The 18,384-nt window shown below is 39.6% G+C and overlaps 1 long non-coding RNA gene across 1 annotated transcript; it reads left to right on the top strand.

Annotated features, from left to right (window-relative positions):
* Positions 1-1,443: 1,443 nt before the first annotated feature.
* Positions 1,444-18,045, top strand: LOC118541860 (uncharacterized). The gene is made up of 3 exons (XR_004920297.2): positions 1,444-1,505; positions 1,789-1,919; positions 17,726-18,045. It is a non-coding gene; the product is annotated as an uncharacterized LOC118541860 (long non-coding RNA).
* Positions 18,046-18,384: the final 339 nt, after the last annotated feature.

Genomic DNA, 18,384 nt, shown 5'->3' with positions numbered 1-18,384 from the left:
CACAGGGTTTGATCCCACAAGCCTGAGAACATGACCTGAGCTGAAACCAAGAGTCGGATGCTTGACCCACTGAGCCACCCAGGCGCCCCTAACCTTATCTTCTAGAGGCAAATCATGGGAAGAGCTCCAGCCAGCCTAGACCAGTTTGAGCTTGACCACTGACTCCAACCTGAGAGATGGACCATGGAGTGTCAGACAGTTACCTCCACCTCATTGTAATGTTAAAATCTCTGCCCAAGGGGGAGCACAAACCTCATCTCATTAACATAACGTATGATGCATGTATAGGATATTTCCTATGCACATGCACGCAACCTTATGCCCACATCTCCGGGCAATGATAAACCTCCCCTTTCTTTATATTCACCCTACCCCATAATAAAAGGGACCCACTCACCCCTGCTCTGGGAGTCCCAGCTTTTGGAATTATCCTCCTTGATCTCCCTTTTTTGCTGCAAATAAAGTTTCCTTTGTGTGACGACCCCACCTGGTGCAGTCTCTATCTGTAACTTAACAAGGAGCGAAGTCACGTGAATTCACTGACAATAAGATCTTTAAAAATAAGCATGAACTCCATTAGACCAAATTGTTTAGAATGGTGTCTCCCACTGAACTCTTGATCCTGTGCTTAGGTAAGTCCTTCACTTTGTGGGACCTTTCCCTATTACTGGACCATGGGAAATATAAGAAAAGACAAATCTATAATACAGACATATTGTACTACATTTTCTACATAGCTCCCGTGCTCTTTCATTCAGTTAACATGCCCATGTTAATTTGCCCTTTCATTTCAAAATGTTTGCTCCAGGAACACTTCCTTTATAATTCATCATCAAATATCCAACCACAGCAAAAGCCTATTAAATTATATTAATTTCTAATTAAATTCAAACTACAGAAATGCCAGAAGTGAAGCGCTCTGGGTTGTGGTCTCAGCTTCATCATTAATTGTGAAAGTAACTAGTAACTAGGTGAGTCACATTTCTCTGTGTCAATTTCCTCCTCCAGACAATGAGGATAATAATGCATTTCCTAAGTAATATTTGGTAAGTGATTAAAGTGATGCAAATAGTTGTGAAATATTTGGAAAAACAATGGGCTAGATGAGTCTAAGGCAGTATTACATGTAGCGTTTTTCTTATTGGCTTAATTTCTAAGCCAATACTTTGGGGAAAAAAACTTTGGAAATAACATGTAGAAGTATCCTCAAAAGAATCTTATACAGTACACACTAATTAGAGTCTTTTTTTTTTAAACTATTGTGTTAAGTAAATTGCATGACCTCTTACTGAAGTAACATATTACTCCACAAACTAATGACCAAAAAAACTACACACAAACCCACAAGTTTTTCATATATCACGTGTGCCGTACTTACACAATCTTCTCAAGGGTGTCAATTCTCTTCCAAATTTCTGAGGAGCCATTCTTAAAGCTTTCTGTGATAAAGACCACAAAGCCAAACTTCTTCATCACTCCTAGTTATAACAGCACCCTCTGCCACCGTAAGTTTATCTCCAATATCCTCCAACCATGTCTGAAACTCCTGTTTCTTTTTAAGAAACTCAGCCTCTTGTGCTGGGAATCATGTGTGTGGAAATGACATCCAGAGCTGCATCCCAAGATTTCACTCTGCTAAAGCTTTGAAACTGAAAACGTGTGTGTGTGTGTGTGCGCGTGTGTGTGTGCGTGTGTTTCATTTTCTTCTCTCCACTCATACTGCCTTAAGTTTTTGTTTCCTGAACCAGGAATGTAAGACCAAATGGTTTATCTGGGATATATTTTCAGGAAGTAAGGGACCTGGTAAGTGAGATGGAGAAGGAAAGGAAGCTGATAAAAGATGGGTGACCCCTGGGGGACAGGGCAGAACATGCCCCAAGGAGCTGGAACACGTGCTCACACTCTGCCATCAGGGAGCGGTGAGTCAATGCCATTGGCAAGAGGCTCATATTCTCAGCCTTATTTCCAGCTCTCTCTCACTCTTCTCATCTACTCTCTCATCACAGCGGATGGGTTCTTACCTCCCTACTCAATCTCAGCTCCACACTTCCTTTTTCCCTCCCGAGCCCCTTGGGCAGAGCTCTGTGCATCCTCTGAGCTGGAAGCCCTGTCTCTAGTTCCACACTGATGCCCCCTTGGCCATGCACTACTGTTCCAACACCAGGAACAGAAAGTTTTTTTATTTCCCTCTTGCTCAAGTGGGGCACTGTTGCTTATTATATTAAAGCCAAACTATTTGGCACAATCTTTCCTTTTTACCCAACTTTAACCCAGGTAATCAAATCTACTTGATGTTTTTTGTGTGATCTGTATCATCTCCCTGGCCTCTGCCCCTTCCGGCCATACCACGCCATTCTCCCTTTGTTCTCTGTATGTTGGCCCTGTTTGTCTTCTTTTGATCCTTAAACCTGTTAAAAACAATAACAACAAACCACACACACCACAGGCCCCAAATGGACTCATTTATGCTAGGCCAGATCACCAAATAGGGGCTTAATCCCTAACCTAATCATAGTTTCAACCTCCCCCATAAATGTAGTCTTAACCATTTAGTCAGGAATCTTCTGGTCAGAACCAATGCAGTAAGGTATCACATGGGCCCTCTCATCCCTGACAAAGATGAGGTAATCCACCTAATAAGACCCCCTGCCCTTCCCCTTAAGGGAAGGTGACTTTGCCTGAAGCAATCTTTTTTTTTTCTTTTGCTAATAACTTCCTTGTCTCACCCTCCTGCCTATAAACACTGCCCATTTCATACAACTCCTCTGAGCATCTCTCTGCCTGCTAGATGGGATGCCACCCAACTCATGAATTATTTAATAAAGCTAATGAGATCTTCACATTTACCCAGTTGAATTGTGTTTGTGAAATTTGTCATGCCCTTCTACCTCAGGGCCTTTGCATGTGCTAGTTCCTCTTGTCTGTAATACTTTTCTCTTCTTCACTTAGTAACTAACTCCTCCTCCTTCCTTCATTTTGAATGGCATTTAGTTAAGCTTTTTCTGATTTCCCTTTACCCAGGCTCCAATCCCTAAACCCTAAAGGTCAGTGCCCTGTTGTATCTGTTTTCTCCTTCATACCACTTCTCCTGATTATAGTTCATTAATTGATTAATTACATTTTTAATATCTGCTACTCCCAGTAGGGTGTAAAGTACATGAGAGCCTATATTGTTCACCCACGTATCCCTAACACCTAGCATGATGCTTAGCATATTGCAAGCACTCTTTATATATAAAAAAATGAATATATGCAACTTATACTTTCCAGCTCCGAAGGCTTTGCATTTCTCCTCCTGTGATATCCTTCACTCTCCTCATTTAGATGAAATAATATGGAAACAACCATGCTCAATAAACATTGTGGATAGATCCCTGGACTAGCAATTTGAGAGGGCTCTGTGTAACTAGAAAGGTGAAGGGCAAAATCCTACAAAATCATCATCATTCTTTATCTATAACCAAGGCATCATATTGTGTATCATTTGCAAATTAACTATAATGAAACACTAGCGTTCTCAGGGACTTGATAGCAATGCTGGCAGTAGGACGCTCTGTAGAAAAGGAGATGATTCTGTGAACTTGTTAAAGCTTGTGTTTACTCCCAAATTTAAAGGAAAATGCATATGGCACTAAGGGAAGTTAGACGGTAGAGCAATGACTTAATGCTTTGGAAATTTAGGGGACAGGGGTGACAGCCTATTGTGTCTCAGAATAAGTAATTTCAACAAAGACATAAAGTATACAAATGGGAAGAGAATTTGATTTTGCTAAATTTTATTTGATAGAACTCAACACTTGAACAACTGCTGTTTGCTAGACTATAAGAGTTTTAAAATTCTCCTTTCTCCTTAATGGGTCCCAAAGAGAAATGTATCCATTTGTTCCATCGCAAGTGTTCAAGTGCAGATTTGGGGGATAATAAAAGCTCTTGCCTTGCTATTTAATTATTCAGTTGACTGCTAGAAAGATTTAGCTACCCAAATGCGCTTGTAACTCAGAAATGATAATACATGTTTATTTTAAAAGATAGTCATGTAATTCCAAAACAAACTAGTGTCGATCTAGATTTTTATTATGGCAGTGACAATTTGACAATTATGTAAAAAGTTGTAAAAGAAAAAAATCGGCAGCCATCAATTCACTTTTTACTTAGTAGTCCTGAATATGCTTTCTGTGAAAAACATCATGCTCTTGAAACTTCTACGTTGAACACCCGGAGTGAATAATTGCATAAAAGGTGACAATGAGACACTTATAAATAGATTTTTCTATTCAGCAATTACATTTTCAATAAGAAAAGTTTAATGTATATCTAATATTAGACCTCCTTTAAAATATGTAGCTATCACTAAAGGGAAAATCACATTAAAAGAAAGCACAGTATTATCAATTTCTGGTAAAACTTTAAAATAGTGTCATTAATTATGGATGGAGCACTCTTCCTGTGGTAGATTCCTATTTGTTTGACGCCTGGCAGGCCCTGCATCAGTTTATTCACTTTCTCTGTTACACGGCATTTGGTCCCTGGGGCTGTTATTTCTGAGGGAAACCAAGCAACATAATTAGAAGCCCACATGAATGATTCATACTAGAACACTCTAGAACATGCTAGTCAATGGGATATGCTGAATGTCTAATCTAACTTGATGGCTCAAGTTTCTGTGGTGCCAGGAGGAAGTGATCCATTTACCAGATCCTTGAGATTAGCTAAGCCATTTCCAGCAGCTGCAGAGCCCTAGAGTCTTCCCGCGTCTGCAGGAAATATTTGCAATGTTATCATGATGAAGCATTTCCTCAGCGCACGCGTGCGCACGCACACACACACACACGCACACACGTTGTACAATGGCTGCTTATCTTGGTACCTCCTAGGCACTTAGTAGTGTCTTTACCTTTTTTAAAAATAACCCCTTTATTACTCTAGGGGCAGCACATTTTATATTTACAAAAAAAAATTCATAAACTCAGGCAAACAAGTAAACAAAATTTCACCTTCCCATCACCCAGAATTACCATGTCTTACATCTTAGTGCAGGTGCTTCTGGATAGTATGTTTGTATATATATTTGCATTTATACACACACCTATTTGAATGTATTTTTCTTTGCCAACATGAGATTATACTCTACATACTGTTCTAAAAATTAACATTTTTTTAATGAGTGATCTTTATCTTTCCATTTCAGTACATTTTCTTATGTCATTGAATAGCTAAACCATATTCTAATTTCCCCAATTAAGCTAAAAAAACTTCTTACAACTGTTTGGTCCTATGCAGGGATCCTATCAAGAAATATTATCTGATTTTTATATCCCTTATGTCTCTTCAATCTGTTGTGATCCTTTTTTTATGACATTGGCTTGTTGAAGACACAGAGCCAGTTTTCCTGTGGAATGTCTCACCTTCTAGATGTATCTGGTTGCTTCCTTGTCGTACCATGTAACTGATTCCTATACCCCTCTGTCTCTTTTGAACATGAAGTTAGATCTAAAGGAACGATGGATTCATGCTAAGGCTTTTTGGCTAAAATATACCCTAGGTGATTCCGTATCAAGAACTGCACCCTCCAGTATGGAGACATGGCTATTTAAATTTACGCTTAAATTCATTAAAATTGAAAATTAAATTCCTCAGTTGCATCAGCCACATTGGAACTGCTCGATAGCCACATGTGGCTGGTGGCTATCATTTGGACAGCACAGATATGGAACACTTCCCTCACTGCAGAAAGTTATACTGGATTGCTAGTTAGAGATTGATTCCATTTCTCCACCCTTTGAATCTGGGCATGGCTATGTGACTTTCTCTGATGAACTGGATACTAGTGAACATGGTGCAAGCGGAGGCCTAGAAAATATGCACCCATGGGTGTCCCTGCTCTGCGGCTGAAACCTAGAGACTGTCTTGTAAAGAAGCTCAGACTAGCCTACTGGAACATGAGACCCCTCATGGAGAGTGCCCCAACTGTTCCAGCTGAGGTCCCAGACATGTGAGAAAGCCAGCCTACGTCATCCTGGGAAAGTCTGTAGAGAAGGGCCTCAGCTATCCAGCCATCCCTGTTGACTGCCAGACATGTGAGTGAGGTCCTCGGAGATTAATCAGTGCCAGGTGAGTCACCAGCTGAACACAGAGCCCAGCCAAGTTAACCCACAGAGGAATGAAGAATCATAAACGATTACTGCTTTTAGCCACTAGACTTTTTGAATGGTTTGTTACTTGGCAATAAATAACTGATACGCAATTAGAAAGGAATCAGTATAGCGTTGCTCTGGCCCTATGCAATGTCTTGTCCTCCATCAAACACTCGCCTAACACAGAAATCTTGCTTAAATCCGTACTGCCATTAGGTTTCAGGTTTTGCAAAATGATGTTTTCCACTTTTGTCATTCCTTCTACATTTATTAACTGGCATTCCTTTGTAAAGTAGAGCTCTTTATCAATGGGCTAGTTGGTTATTCTGTCATACAGTTGTTTCCTACTGGAAAGGCCGACCAAATATTTCATTTTTCTTTTAATTACAAATCAAAAAGTAAGGAGTTGTTTAATGGCCATCTCAAATGATGCTTCTCTGGTGTTCTCTTTTTTGGGTATCTTTATGAAGTCATGAATTTAAACATGAAATACATTTTGTCTATAAGCACTATTCTTTTTGATGTCCAAATTTTCCCAACTATGGCCACCGGGGGCCCCTTCAGACCACCTTCTATGTCATTTTGACGCAAATCTATTAATCTCGGATCGTTTCCTTGCTTTCTGACAAACAAGCTATCTCAAGCTCACCCTGCCTCCTCCCAGCCCCAGACCTAGAATCAGCCATTTCTCTAAGAAACCCTGGGGATGTATTGAAGTACACAATCTGGGTGCTTAAATCGATCCAGAGATGACGTTGCTTGCAGGCCATTCCATTTATAGAGATGTAATTTGCAGTGTACAAGTGCTTCTCCCTTTCTCAGCTCCCTCATTTTATTCTTTGCTCTCAAATCTGCTCACAGCAGTTCTCACTCAGGATGCAACCCTCTCTTGTGTTTGGCCATTTGGTGGGTTTGCAGCATGCAGGACATTTCAGAATCCCCCTTCCTTCCTGTTGCACCATTGTTGATTTCACTCCAGTTCTGCTACCTTTGGGTTTGGGGGTTTTTCCTGTCTCCTACCACATCTGAAGATGTTGTCCACTGAGTTTTGACTTCTGTTGCCTGTGACGGTCTCCCTGCTTTTCGGAAATGAGAGTAGAAAGATTACACACTGACCCAGCTCAGGTTAATCAGAAGGTTCATCAAGGTTATTGGTCAGGGAGGGACACTGACCCAAATCTTTCTAAACAAAAACTGTTGCTGGAAGCAGTGGGCTAGAGGAGCTGAATGAATGAACACGTGGAACTGCTCATAGTATCCGGCTCTCTCATGGAGAGAATCTGGCTGTGACCAAAGCTAAGAGAGAAGAGAGAATTAAGAGGTAGAGAGAGACAGATTTCTGAGGACCTCATTCGAACGCCTGGGTCTGGCCTTACCTGGATCCAAACCAAACCTAGGTTTCTCACTAATGTAATTTTGAAAAGTCCTTTTAATTAAATAAAACAATTAAGATGAAATGCTTATCCTACTGAATGGTGTGTACCCAGTATATGCTATCATTATTGGTTTTGAAAACTAATTTGAATTAGGTTTCTGTCATTCCAAGTATAATAATAAAAACAAAGAAAATAATACCAATGATTTTTGTGAATTGTGCTAGGCACTTTACATGTTATTTCACTAAGTCCTCACTTTAAGCCATAAGATAAGTTTTCTTATTCCCATTTTAAAGACTTAAAAATGAGGGTGGGGGAGGGGAAAGATGGCGGAGGAGTAGGGGACCCTATTTCAACTGGTCCCTGGAATTGAGCTGGATAACTACCAGACCACTCTGAGCACCCGCGAAACCAGCCTGAGATGTAAGAAGATCTGGATCTCTACAAACAGAATATCGCAGGCAGTTGGTTTTGAGGTACGAAGCGGAGAGCCGTGATTCTGCGGGCAGATTTCGGAGGATAAACGGCGGCGGGAGGGAGCCTGGACGTGGGGATCCTACACCGCCGGTGAGTGACAGCCTCGCGCGCTGCGGACGGGCACAGACTCGCAGACCGGTAGCGTCGGGAAAGGACTTTAGGGCAGCCCCCAGGGTGGAAAACCAGACCAGCGGGGTCGCGTGCACAGGAACCGCAGCCCCCTGGACAGAAACCGGAGCGATGGTCGCGCGCACGCGAACTGCAGCCTCCAAGACGCAAACCGGTGCGCCGGGGTCGAGCCGGTGAACTGCAACCCCCGGGGGTGGAAACCCGGGAGCGGCGGAGTCATGCGCACGCGAACTGCAGTCCCCTGGACAGGACGCCAAGTGGCGGAGTCGCGCGTGCGCACGAACAGGGAGCAGCTGGTGGTTTTAGAAGCACAAAGGGCAGAGATGTGCCCCGACCTGGAGGCAGGACTGGGAGCGCTGCGGAGGGGCGCACAACCCAGGACGCTGCAGTTTATAGCAGAAATGGAGACAGTGTGGCCTGGAGAGCTCACTGAAGAACAGACTGCGGTCTCTCTGCTCTGAGGCAGAGGGTTGGAAACGGTCTCTTCTGCTCTGACTCGCGGAAGAGACGCGGAAAGCCGCCAGGGAAAGGCGCCAGAGAACAAAAGCCCCAAAGACTGATTCCCACTGAGCCCATCACCCGCCACAGGGGTGCAGGGCAACTCCGCCCGAACAGGGCTGCCTGAGTTAACAGTGCGGCAGGCCCCTCCCACAGAAGACAGGCTGGGAAAACAAGAGGCCAGCAACCCTAAGGTCCCTAGAAAACAGGTGCATCTTGCTTGGGTTCTGGTCAATAATTTCGACTCTATACATTCCCTCGAACACCCATCAACAGAATGACTAGGAGGAGGAGCCCCCAAAACAGAAAAGACTCAGAGATTATGACTTATGCTGCAGATTTACAAATGGATGCAGATATAACCAAGATGTCGGAGATGGAATTCAGGCTAGCAATTGTGAAGACAATGGCTAGAATGGAGAAATCAATTAATGGCAACATAGAGTCTCTAAGGGCAGAAATAAAAGGTGAATTGGCAGAACTTAAAAATGCTATCAATGAGATCCAATCCAATCTAGATAATGTAACAGCTAGGGTAACTGAGACAGAAGAGAGAATAAGCAATCTGGAAGACAGTATAATAGATAAAAAGGGAAAAGAGGAGGCCAGGGAAAAACAACTCAGAATCCATGAAAATAGAATCAGAGAAATAAGTGACACCATGAGGCGTTCCAATGTCAGAATCATTGGAATCCCGGAGGGAGTGGAGAGAGAGAGAGGGCTAGAAGATGTATTTGAGCAAATCGTAGCTGAGAACTTCCCTAATCTGGGGAATGAAACAAACATTCGAGTCCTAGAGGCAGAGAGGACCCCTCCTAAGATCAAGGAAAACAGGCCAACACCCCGGCATGTAATAGTAAAACTTGCAAATCTTAGAACCAAGGAAACCATCTTAAGAGCAGTTAGGGGGAAGAGATTCCTTACGTACAGAGGGAGGAACATCAGAATAACGTCAGACCTATCCACAGAGACCTGGCAAGCCAGAAAGGCCTGGCAAGACATATTCAGAGTACTAAATGAGAAGAACATGCAGCCAAGAATACTTTATCTGGCAAGACTGTCATTTAGAATGGATGGAGAGATGCAGAGCTTCCACGACCGGCAGAAGTTGAAAGAATATGTGACTACTAAGCTGGCCCTGCAAGAAATATTAAGGGGGGTTCTATAAAAGGAGAAAGACCCCAAGAGTGATCTACAACAGAAATTTACAGGGACAATCTATAAAAACAACATCTTCACAGGCAACATGATGACAATTAATTCATATCTTTCAATAATCACTCTCAACGTGAATGGCCTAAACGCTCCCATAAAACGGCACAGGGTTGCAGATTGGATAAAAAGACAGGACTCATCCATATGCTGTCTATAAGAGACTCATTTTGAACCTAAAGATACATCCAGACTGAAAGTGAAGGAATGGAGATCCATCTTCCATGCCAGTGGACCTCAAAAGAAAGCTGGGGTAGCAATTCTTATATCAGACAAATTAGATTTTAAACTAAAGTCTGTAATAAGAGACACAGAAGGACACTATATCATTCTTAAAGGGTCTATCCAACAAGAAGATCTAACAATTGTAAATATCTATGCCCCCAACATGGGAGCAGCCATATACATAAGCCAACTGTTAACCAAAATAAAGAGTCATATTGATAACAAACGTTAATTGTAGGAGACCTCAATACTCCACTCTCAGCAATGGACAGATCATCTAAGCAGAAAATCAACAAGGAAACAAGAGCTTTGAATGATACATTGGACCAGATGGACCTCATAGATATTTACAGAACGTTCCACCCTAAAACAACAGAATACTCATTCTTCTCGAGCGCACGTGGAACTTTCTCCAGAATAGACCATATACTGGGTCACAAATCAGGTCTCAACCGATACCAAAAGATTGAGATTATTCCCTGCATATTCTCAGACCACAATGCTCTAAAACTGGAACTCAATCACAAGAAAAAATTTGGCAGAAATTCAAACACTTGGAAGCTAAAGACCACTCTGCTCAAGAGTGTTTGGGTCAACCAAGAAATCAAAGAAGAACTTAAACAATTCATGGAAATCAATGAGAACGAAAACACATCGGTCCAAAACCTATGGGATACTGCAAAGGCGGTCCTAAGGGGGAAATACATAGCCATCCAAGCCTCACTCAAAAAAATAGAAAAATCCCGAATTCACCAACTAACTCTACACCTTAAAGAACTAGAGAAAAAGCAACAAACGACACCTAAGCCATGCATTAGAAGAGAAATAATTAAAATTAGAGCAGAAATCAATGAATTAGAAACCAGAAACACAGTAGATCAGATCAACGAAACTAGAAGTTGGTTCTTTGAAAGAATTAATAAGATCGATAAACCACTGGCCAGACTTATCCAAAAGAAGAGAGAAAGGACCCAAATTAATAAAATTATGAATGAAAGGGGAGAGATCACGACTAACACCAAGGAAATAGAAACAATTATTAGAAATTATTATCAACAACTATATGCCAATAAACTGAGCAATCTGGATGAAATGGAGGCCTTCCGGGAAACCTATAAGCTGCCAAGACTGAAACAGGAAGAAATTGACAACCTGAATAGGCCAATAACCAATAACGAGATTGAAGCAGTGATCAAAAACCTCCCAAAAAACAAGAGTCCAGGGCCTGATGGATTCCCTGGGGAATTCTACCAAACATTCAAAGAAGAAATAATACCTATTCTACTGAAGCTGTTTCAAAAAATAGAAACAGAAGAAAAACTTCCAAACTCATTCTATGAGGCCAGCATTACCTTAATCCCCAAACCAGGCAAAGACCCCATCAAAAAGGAGAATTTCAGACTGATATCCCTGATGAATATGGATTCCAAAATCCTGAACAAAATCCTAGCTAATAGGATCCAACAATACATTAAAAGGATCCTGCACCACGACCAAGTGGGATTTATCTCTGGAATGCAAGGGTGGCTCAACATTCGCAAATCAATCAGTGTGATGGAACACATTAATAAGAGGAGGGAGAAGAACCATATGGTCCTCTCAATTGATGCAGAAAAAGCATTTGACAAAATACAACATCCTTTCCTGATTAAAACTCTCCAGAGTATAAGGATAGAGGGAACATTCTTCAAGCTCATAAAATCCATCTATGAAAAACCCACAGCAAATATCATCCTCAATGGGGAAAAGCTGAGAGCCTTTCCCTTAAGATCAGGAACACGTCAAGGGTGTCCACTCTCACCACTGTTGTTCAACATAGTACTAGAAGTCCTAGCAACAGCAATCAGACAACAAAAAGAAATAAAAGGTATTCAAATTGGCAAAGAAGAAGTCAAACTCTCTCTTTTCGCAGATGACATGATATTTTATGTGGTAAACCCAAAAGACTCCACCCCCAAATTACTAGAACTCATCCAGCAATTCAGTAATGTGGCAGGATACAAAATCAATGCACAGAAATCAGTTGCTTTCTTATACACTAACAACGCAACTGTAGAAAGAGAAATTAAAGAAACGATTCCATTTACAATAGCACCAAAAACCATAAGATACCTCGGAATAAACCTAACCAAAGAGGTAAAGGATCTATACTCTAGGAACTACAAAACACTCATGAAAGAAATTGAAGAAGACACAAAAAGTTGGAAAAATATTCCATGCTCATGGATCAGAAGAATAAACATTGTTAAAATGTCTATGCTACCCAGAGCAATCTATACCTTCAATGCCATCCCGATCAAAATTCCAATGACATTTTTCAAAATGCTGGAACAAACAATCCTAAAATTTGTATGGAATCAGAAAAGACCCCGAATCGCCAAGGAGATGTTGAAAAAGAAAAACAAAGCTGGGGGCATCACGTTGCCCGATTTCAAGCTATATTACAAATCAGTGATCACCAAGATAGCATGGTACTGGCACAAAAACAGACATACAGACCAATGGAACAGAATAGAGAACCCAGATATGGACCCTCAACTCTATGGTCAAATAATCTTTGACAAAGCAGGAAAAAACATGCAATGGAAAAAAGTCTCTTCAATAAACGGTGCTGGGAAAATTGGACAGCCACATGCAGAAGAATGAAACTCGACCATTCTCTAACACCACTCACAAAGATAAACTCAAAGTGGATGAAAGACCTCAATGTGAGACAGGAATCCATCAAAATCCTAGAGGAGAACATAGGCAGTAACCTCTTTGACATCGGCCACAGCAACTTCTTTCAAGATACATCTCCAAAAGCTAGTGAAACAAAAGCAAAAATGAACTTTTGGGACTTCATCAAGATAAAAAGCTTCTGCACAGCAAAGGAAACAGTCAACAAAACAAAGAGGCAACCCACAGAATGGGAGAAGATATTTGCAAATGACACTACAGATAAAGGGCTGGTATCCAAAATCTATAAAGAACTTCTCAAACTCAACACCCAAAAAACAAATAATCAAGTCAAAAAGTGGGCAGAAGAGATGAACAGACACTTCTCTGAAGAAGACATACAAATGGCTAACAGACACATGAAAAAATGTTCATCATCATTAGCCATCAGGGAAATCCAAATCAAAACCACACTGAGATACCACCTTACACCAGTTAGAATGGCCAAAATGGACAGGGAAAGAAACAAGAAATGTTGGAGAGGTTGTGGAGAAAGGGGAACCCTCTTACACTGTTGGTGGGAATGCAAGTTGGTACAGCCACTTTGGAAAACAGTGTGGAGGTGCCTCAAAAATTTAAAAATAGAGCTACCCTATGACCCAGCAATTGCACTACTGGGTATTTACCCCAAAGACACAGATGTAGTGAAAAGAAGGGCCATATGCACCCCAATGTTCATAGCAGCAATGTCTGCGATAGCCAAACTGTGGAAAGAGCCGAGATGCCCTTCAACAGATGAATGGATAAAGAAGATGTGGTCCATATATACAATGGAATATTACTCAGCCATCAGAAAAGATGAATACCCAACTTTTACATCAACATGGATGGGACTGGAGGAGATTATGCTAAGCGAAATAAGTCAAGCAGAGAAAGTCAATTATCATATGGTTTCACTTATTTGTGGAACATAAGGAATAGCATGGAGGACATTAGGAGAAGGAAGGGAAAAACTGGGGGGGGGGAATTGGAGGGAGAAATGAACCATGAGAGACTATGGACCTGAGAAACAAACAGGGTTCTGGAGGGGAGGGGGGAGGGGGGATTGGTTAGCCCGGTGATGGGTATTAAGGAGGGCACGTACTGCATGGAGCACTGGGTGTATACGAAAACAATGGATCGTGGATCACTACACCAAAAACTAATGATGTATTGTATGGTGACTAACATAATATAATAAAATTAAAAACTACAAAAAAAAAAAAAAAAAGACTTAAAAATGAGTTGAGGGCTCAAGAACTTTAAGGGAGCTGGTCATATAGTAAGTGGTAGATCTGGGATTTTGACCTTAGCAGTTTGAGTCCAGAATTCAAGCTCCAAATGGCTTACATATTGTTTGTGATTTAGAAATAATTAAAAGTATAGCACTTAGGAAATTAAGCAACATGCTACTGAAGAACCAAGAAGTCAAAGAAGAAATCAAAAGAGAAATAAAAAAATACCTTGAGATAAATGAAAATGGAAATGTAATATTCCAAAATTACAGGATGCTGCAAAAGCAGTTTTGAGAGGGACGTTCATAGCAATAAATGCCTATATCAAGAAACAAGAAAAGACTTGGGCCCCTGGGTGGCTTAGTCGGTAAAGTGTCTGACTCTTCATATCAGTTCAGGTCTTGACCTCAGGGTCATGAGTTCAAGCCCCGCGTGAGGCTCCGTGCTGGGTGTGGAACCTACTTAAAAAAAAAAAAAGAAGAAACAAGAAAAGTTTCAAATAAACAACCTAAATTTATACCTCAAGGAACTAAAAAAATAAGAACAAATGAAGCCAAAAGTTAGTAGAAAAAAGGAAATAAATATTGGAGCAGAAAGAAATGAAACAGGGGTTAAACAGATAATATAAGAGATCAGTGAAACTAAGAGCTGGCTCTTTGAAGAGATAAAATTGACAAACCTTTAGGTAGATTGACCAAGAAAAAAAGAGAGTGGACTCTCCTTTTATAAATAAAATCAGAAATAATTTATTTATTTTGTTTCTTAAATTCCACATGAGTGAAATAGTATGGTATTCATCTTTTCCTGACTTATTTCACTTAGCATAATACTCTCTAGCTCTATCCATGTCATTGCAAATGGCAGGATTTCATCTTTTTTTTATGGTTGAGTTATATATATTATATATATATATATTATATACATATAAATTACATATTCTTTATCCATTCATCAATTGGTGGACACTTGGGCTGTTTCCATAATTTGGCTATTGTAGATAATACTGGTATAAACAACAAGGTACATGTATCCCTTCGAATTAGTATTTTTGCATTCTTTGAGTAAATACTTAGTAGTGCAATTGCTAGATTGTAGGGTAGCTCTATTTTTAACTTAGTGAGGAACCTCCATACTGTTTTCCAGGGTGGCTGCATCAGTTTGCATTCCCAACAACAGTGCAGGAGGGTTCCCCTTTCTCCACCCTTGTCAACACCTTGTGTTTCTTGTGTTGTTGATTTTAGCCATTCTGACAGATGTGAGTATGATATCGCATTGTAGTTTTGATTTGCATTTCCCTGATGATAAGTGATGTTGAGCATCTTTTCATGTGTCTGTGGGCCATCTGGATGTCTTTTTTGGAAAAGTATTCATGTCTTCTGCCTATTTTTTATTTTTTAAATTTTTTTCTGCCTATTTTTTAATTGGATTACTCATTTTGGGTGTGTTGAGTTTTATAAGTTCTTTATATTTTCAATACTAACCCTTTATCAGATATGTCATTTGCAAATATCTTCTCCCCTTCCATAGGGTTGCCTTGTAGTTTTGTTTATGGTTTCCTTCACTGTGCAGAAGGTTTTTATTTTGATGTAGTCCCAATAGTTTATTTTTTATTTTGTTTCCCTTGCCTCAGGAGACATATCTAGAAAGAAGTTGTTATGGCCGATGTCAAAGAGGTTACTGCCTGTGTTCTCTTCTAGGGTTTTTATGGTTTCTGGTCTCACATTTAATTACCTAGGAATAAATTTAACTAAAAAGGTAAAAGACATATATTGAGAACAACGAGACATTAATGAAAGAAATTGAAGAAGACACAAATAGAAAGATATTCCATGATGATGAATTGGAAGAATTAATATTGTTAAATTGTCTATGTTACCTAAAGCAATATACAGATTCAGTGAAATTTCTATCAAAATTCCTAAGGCATTTTTCACAGAAATAGAACAAAAAATTCTAAAATATTTATGTAATCATAAAAGATCCTGAATAGCCAAAGCAATTTTGAGAGAGAAGAACAAACCTGGAGGCACCATGCTCCCTGATTCCCAACTATATTACAAAGATATGGTAATTAAAACAGTAGGGTATTGGCATAAAAACAGACATACAAGAAATGAAATGAATATAGAGCCCAGAAATAAATCCATGCATATATGATCAATGAATGTATGACAAAAGAGGCAAGAATATACACTTAGGCTAGAATAGTCTCTTCAACTAATAGTGCTGGGAAAATTGGACAGCTATATGCAAAAGAATGAAACTGGACCAATATCTTACATCATATACAAAAATGAACTCAAAATGGATTAAAGACTTGAACATAAGACCTGAAACTGTAAAACTCTTAGGTGATAAGCTCCTTGACATAGGTGTTGGTGTTAACTTTTTTGAAACTGACACCAAAAGCAAAGTCAACAACCACAAAACTAAACAAGGGGGACTACATCAAACTAAAAAGCTTCTGCACAGCAAAGGAAACCATCAACAAAATGAAAAGGCAACCTACTAAATGAGAGAAAATATTTGCAAATCATGTATCTGATAATGTGCTAATTAATATCCAAAATATATATATAAAATCACACAACTCAATAGCGAAACAACAAACAATCTGATTAAAAATTGGGCAGGTCTAAATAGACATATTCACAAAGAAGACATACAGACAGCCGACAGGTAGATGAAAAGATGCTCAACACCACTAATCGTCAGAGAAATGCAAATCAAAACCATAATGAGATATCAACTCATACCGTTAAAATGGCTATCCTCAAAGAGACAAGAAAAACCAAGTGTTGGTGAGGATGTAGAGAAAAGGGAACTCTTGTGCATTGTTGGTGGGAATGTCAATGGGTGCCACCACTGTAGAAAACAGTATGGAGGTTCCTGAAAAAATTAAATACAGAACTATCATATGATGCAGCAATTCCACTTCTGGGTATTTATCTGAAGAAAATGAAAACATTAATTCAAAAGGATATATATTCATTGAGGCATTATTTACAATAGCCAAGATATGGAAACAACCTAAGTATTCAGCAATGGATGAATGGATAAAGAAGACATGGCATATATTTATACAATGGAGTATTATTCAGCCAATACAAAGAATGAAATCTTGCCATTTGCGATAACATAGATGGACCTCAACAGTATGATGCCAAGTGAAATAACTCGGAGAAAGACAAATACCGCATGACCTCTCTTATATGTGGAGTCTAAAAAATATATATACAAAACATATATATATTGTAACTAAGCTCACAGTTATGGAGAACAGATTGGTGATTTCCAGAGGTGGGGGGAAGGGAGGAGAAATGAGTGAATTGTTTTGATTTTTTTTTTTTTTTTAGTTTAAATAAATTGAATTTTAAAAAACCCAAAAAGCAAAGCAAAGACAAAAATTAAATTTATATACAGTTTTATACACTTTCCTTTCTTCAAAATACGAATTCACATGTCTTAGATGTTTCTTGGAGTGCTAATGAAGTGATGGAGAAATGTAGAAAGCATAATACATTTTTTTTCAAAAAACAAAAAAGAGTGTAGGCACAGAACTGAAAGCAGCCAGAAAATCACCTGTAACATTGTGCTTAGTCAAGAAATACGCCTGTGTGTTTGGAATCTAAGCTTCGTTAATAGCTCACGAAGTTATGAGCTGTTCTGACCTTCTCCCAATAGTGCACCAGAATGACTTCACACCAGATTTTATAACCGAATGCCCAATTTCACTTTGCAGGACTCTTCCTGTTGATTCCTTTGAAAACTGCCAGTAGAAACAATTAGCAGAGGAGCTGAAAAATTGGACCTGGTGGGATAAGGAAGACCAGACTTCCAGGACAATTCCTTGTTTGTTGAGGGGAACCGCTGTTCAGCTTTCTCTGGCTCCCGAAGCAATGGAATTTCCTCCTCACTGATGCCTATGAACAGCATGTTTCAAAATATGAATTCCTTCCCATTTAATGAAAATGATTCCATTAAGTGTTATAAATTGAATTCAATTACTATCCATTTTTCTTTTTAAATATGCTTAATAATAAATAAGTTTAACCAAAGTGATGTTATCCTTGTAGGTTCATTCCTCCCCCCCGCCATTTCTTTTATAGCACCTTTGTCATGATGATCTCATTAAGAAGCATTAATGCTTTTCAAAATCCTTGCTAAAAAAAGAAAAAGAAAGAAAGAAAATACTCTGTCCTATCAACAACTAATTGGAACTTCTCTGGGGAAAGGTTTTTTTTTTTTTTTTTTTACAAAGTATAAGTATGTTGCTTTGAATGTCTAATGATAATTCTCTTCAGTTTACAGCCAACTGGCCTCTGGGAAATCACTCATGGAGACATCAAAATCGCAGTGAGATTCTGATTTACTTCTAACATTTTCAGCTAGTATGCAGTA

Source organism: Halichoerus grypus, chromosome 1 (assembly GCF_964656455.1).
Source record: "Halichoerus grypus chromosome 1, mHalGry1.hap1.1, whole genome shotgun sequence".
NCBI classification, from domain to species: Eukaryota; Metazoa; Chordata; class Mammalia; order Carnivora; family Phocidae; genus Halichoerus; species Halichoerus grypus.
The sequence above is the reverse complement of the archived record's forward strand: the minus strand, read 5'-3'. Positions and strand labels throughout refer to the sequence as shown.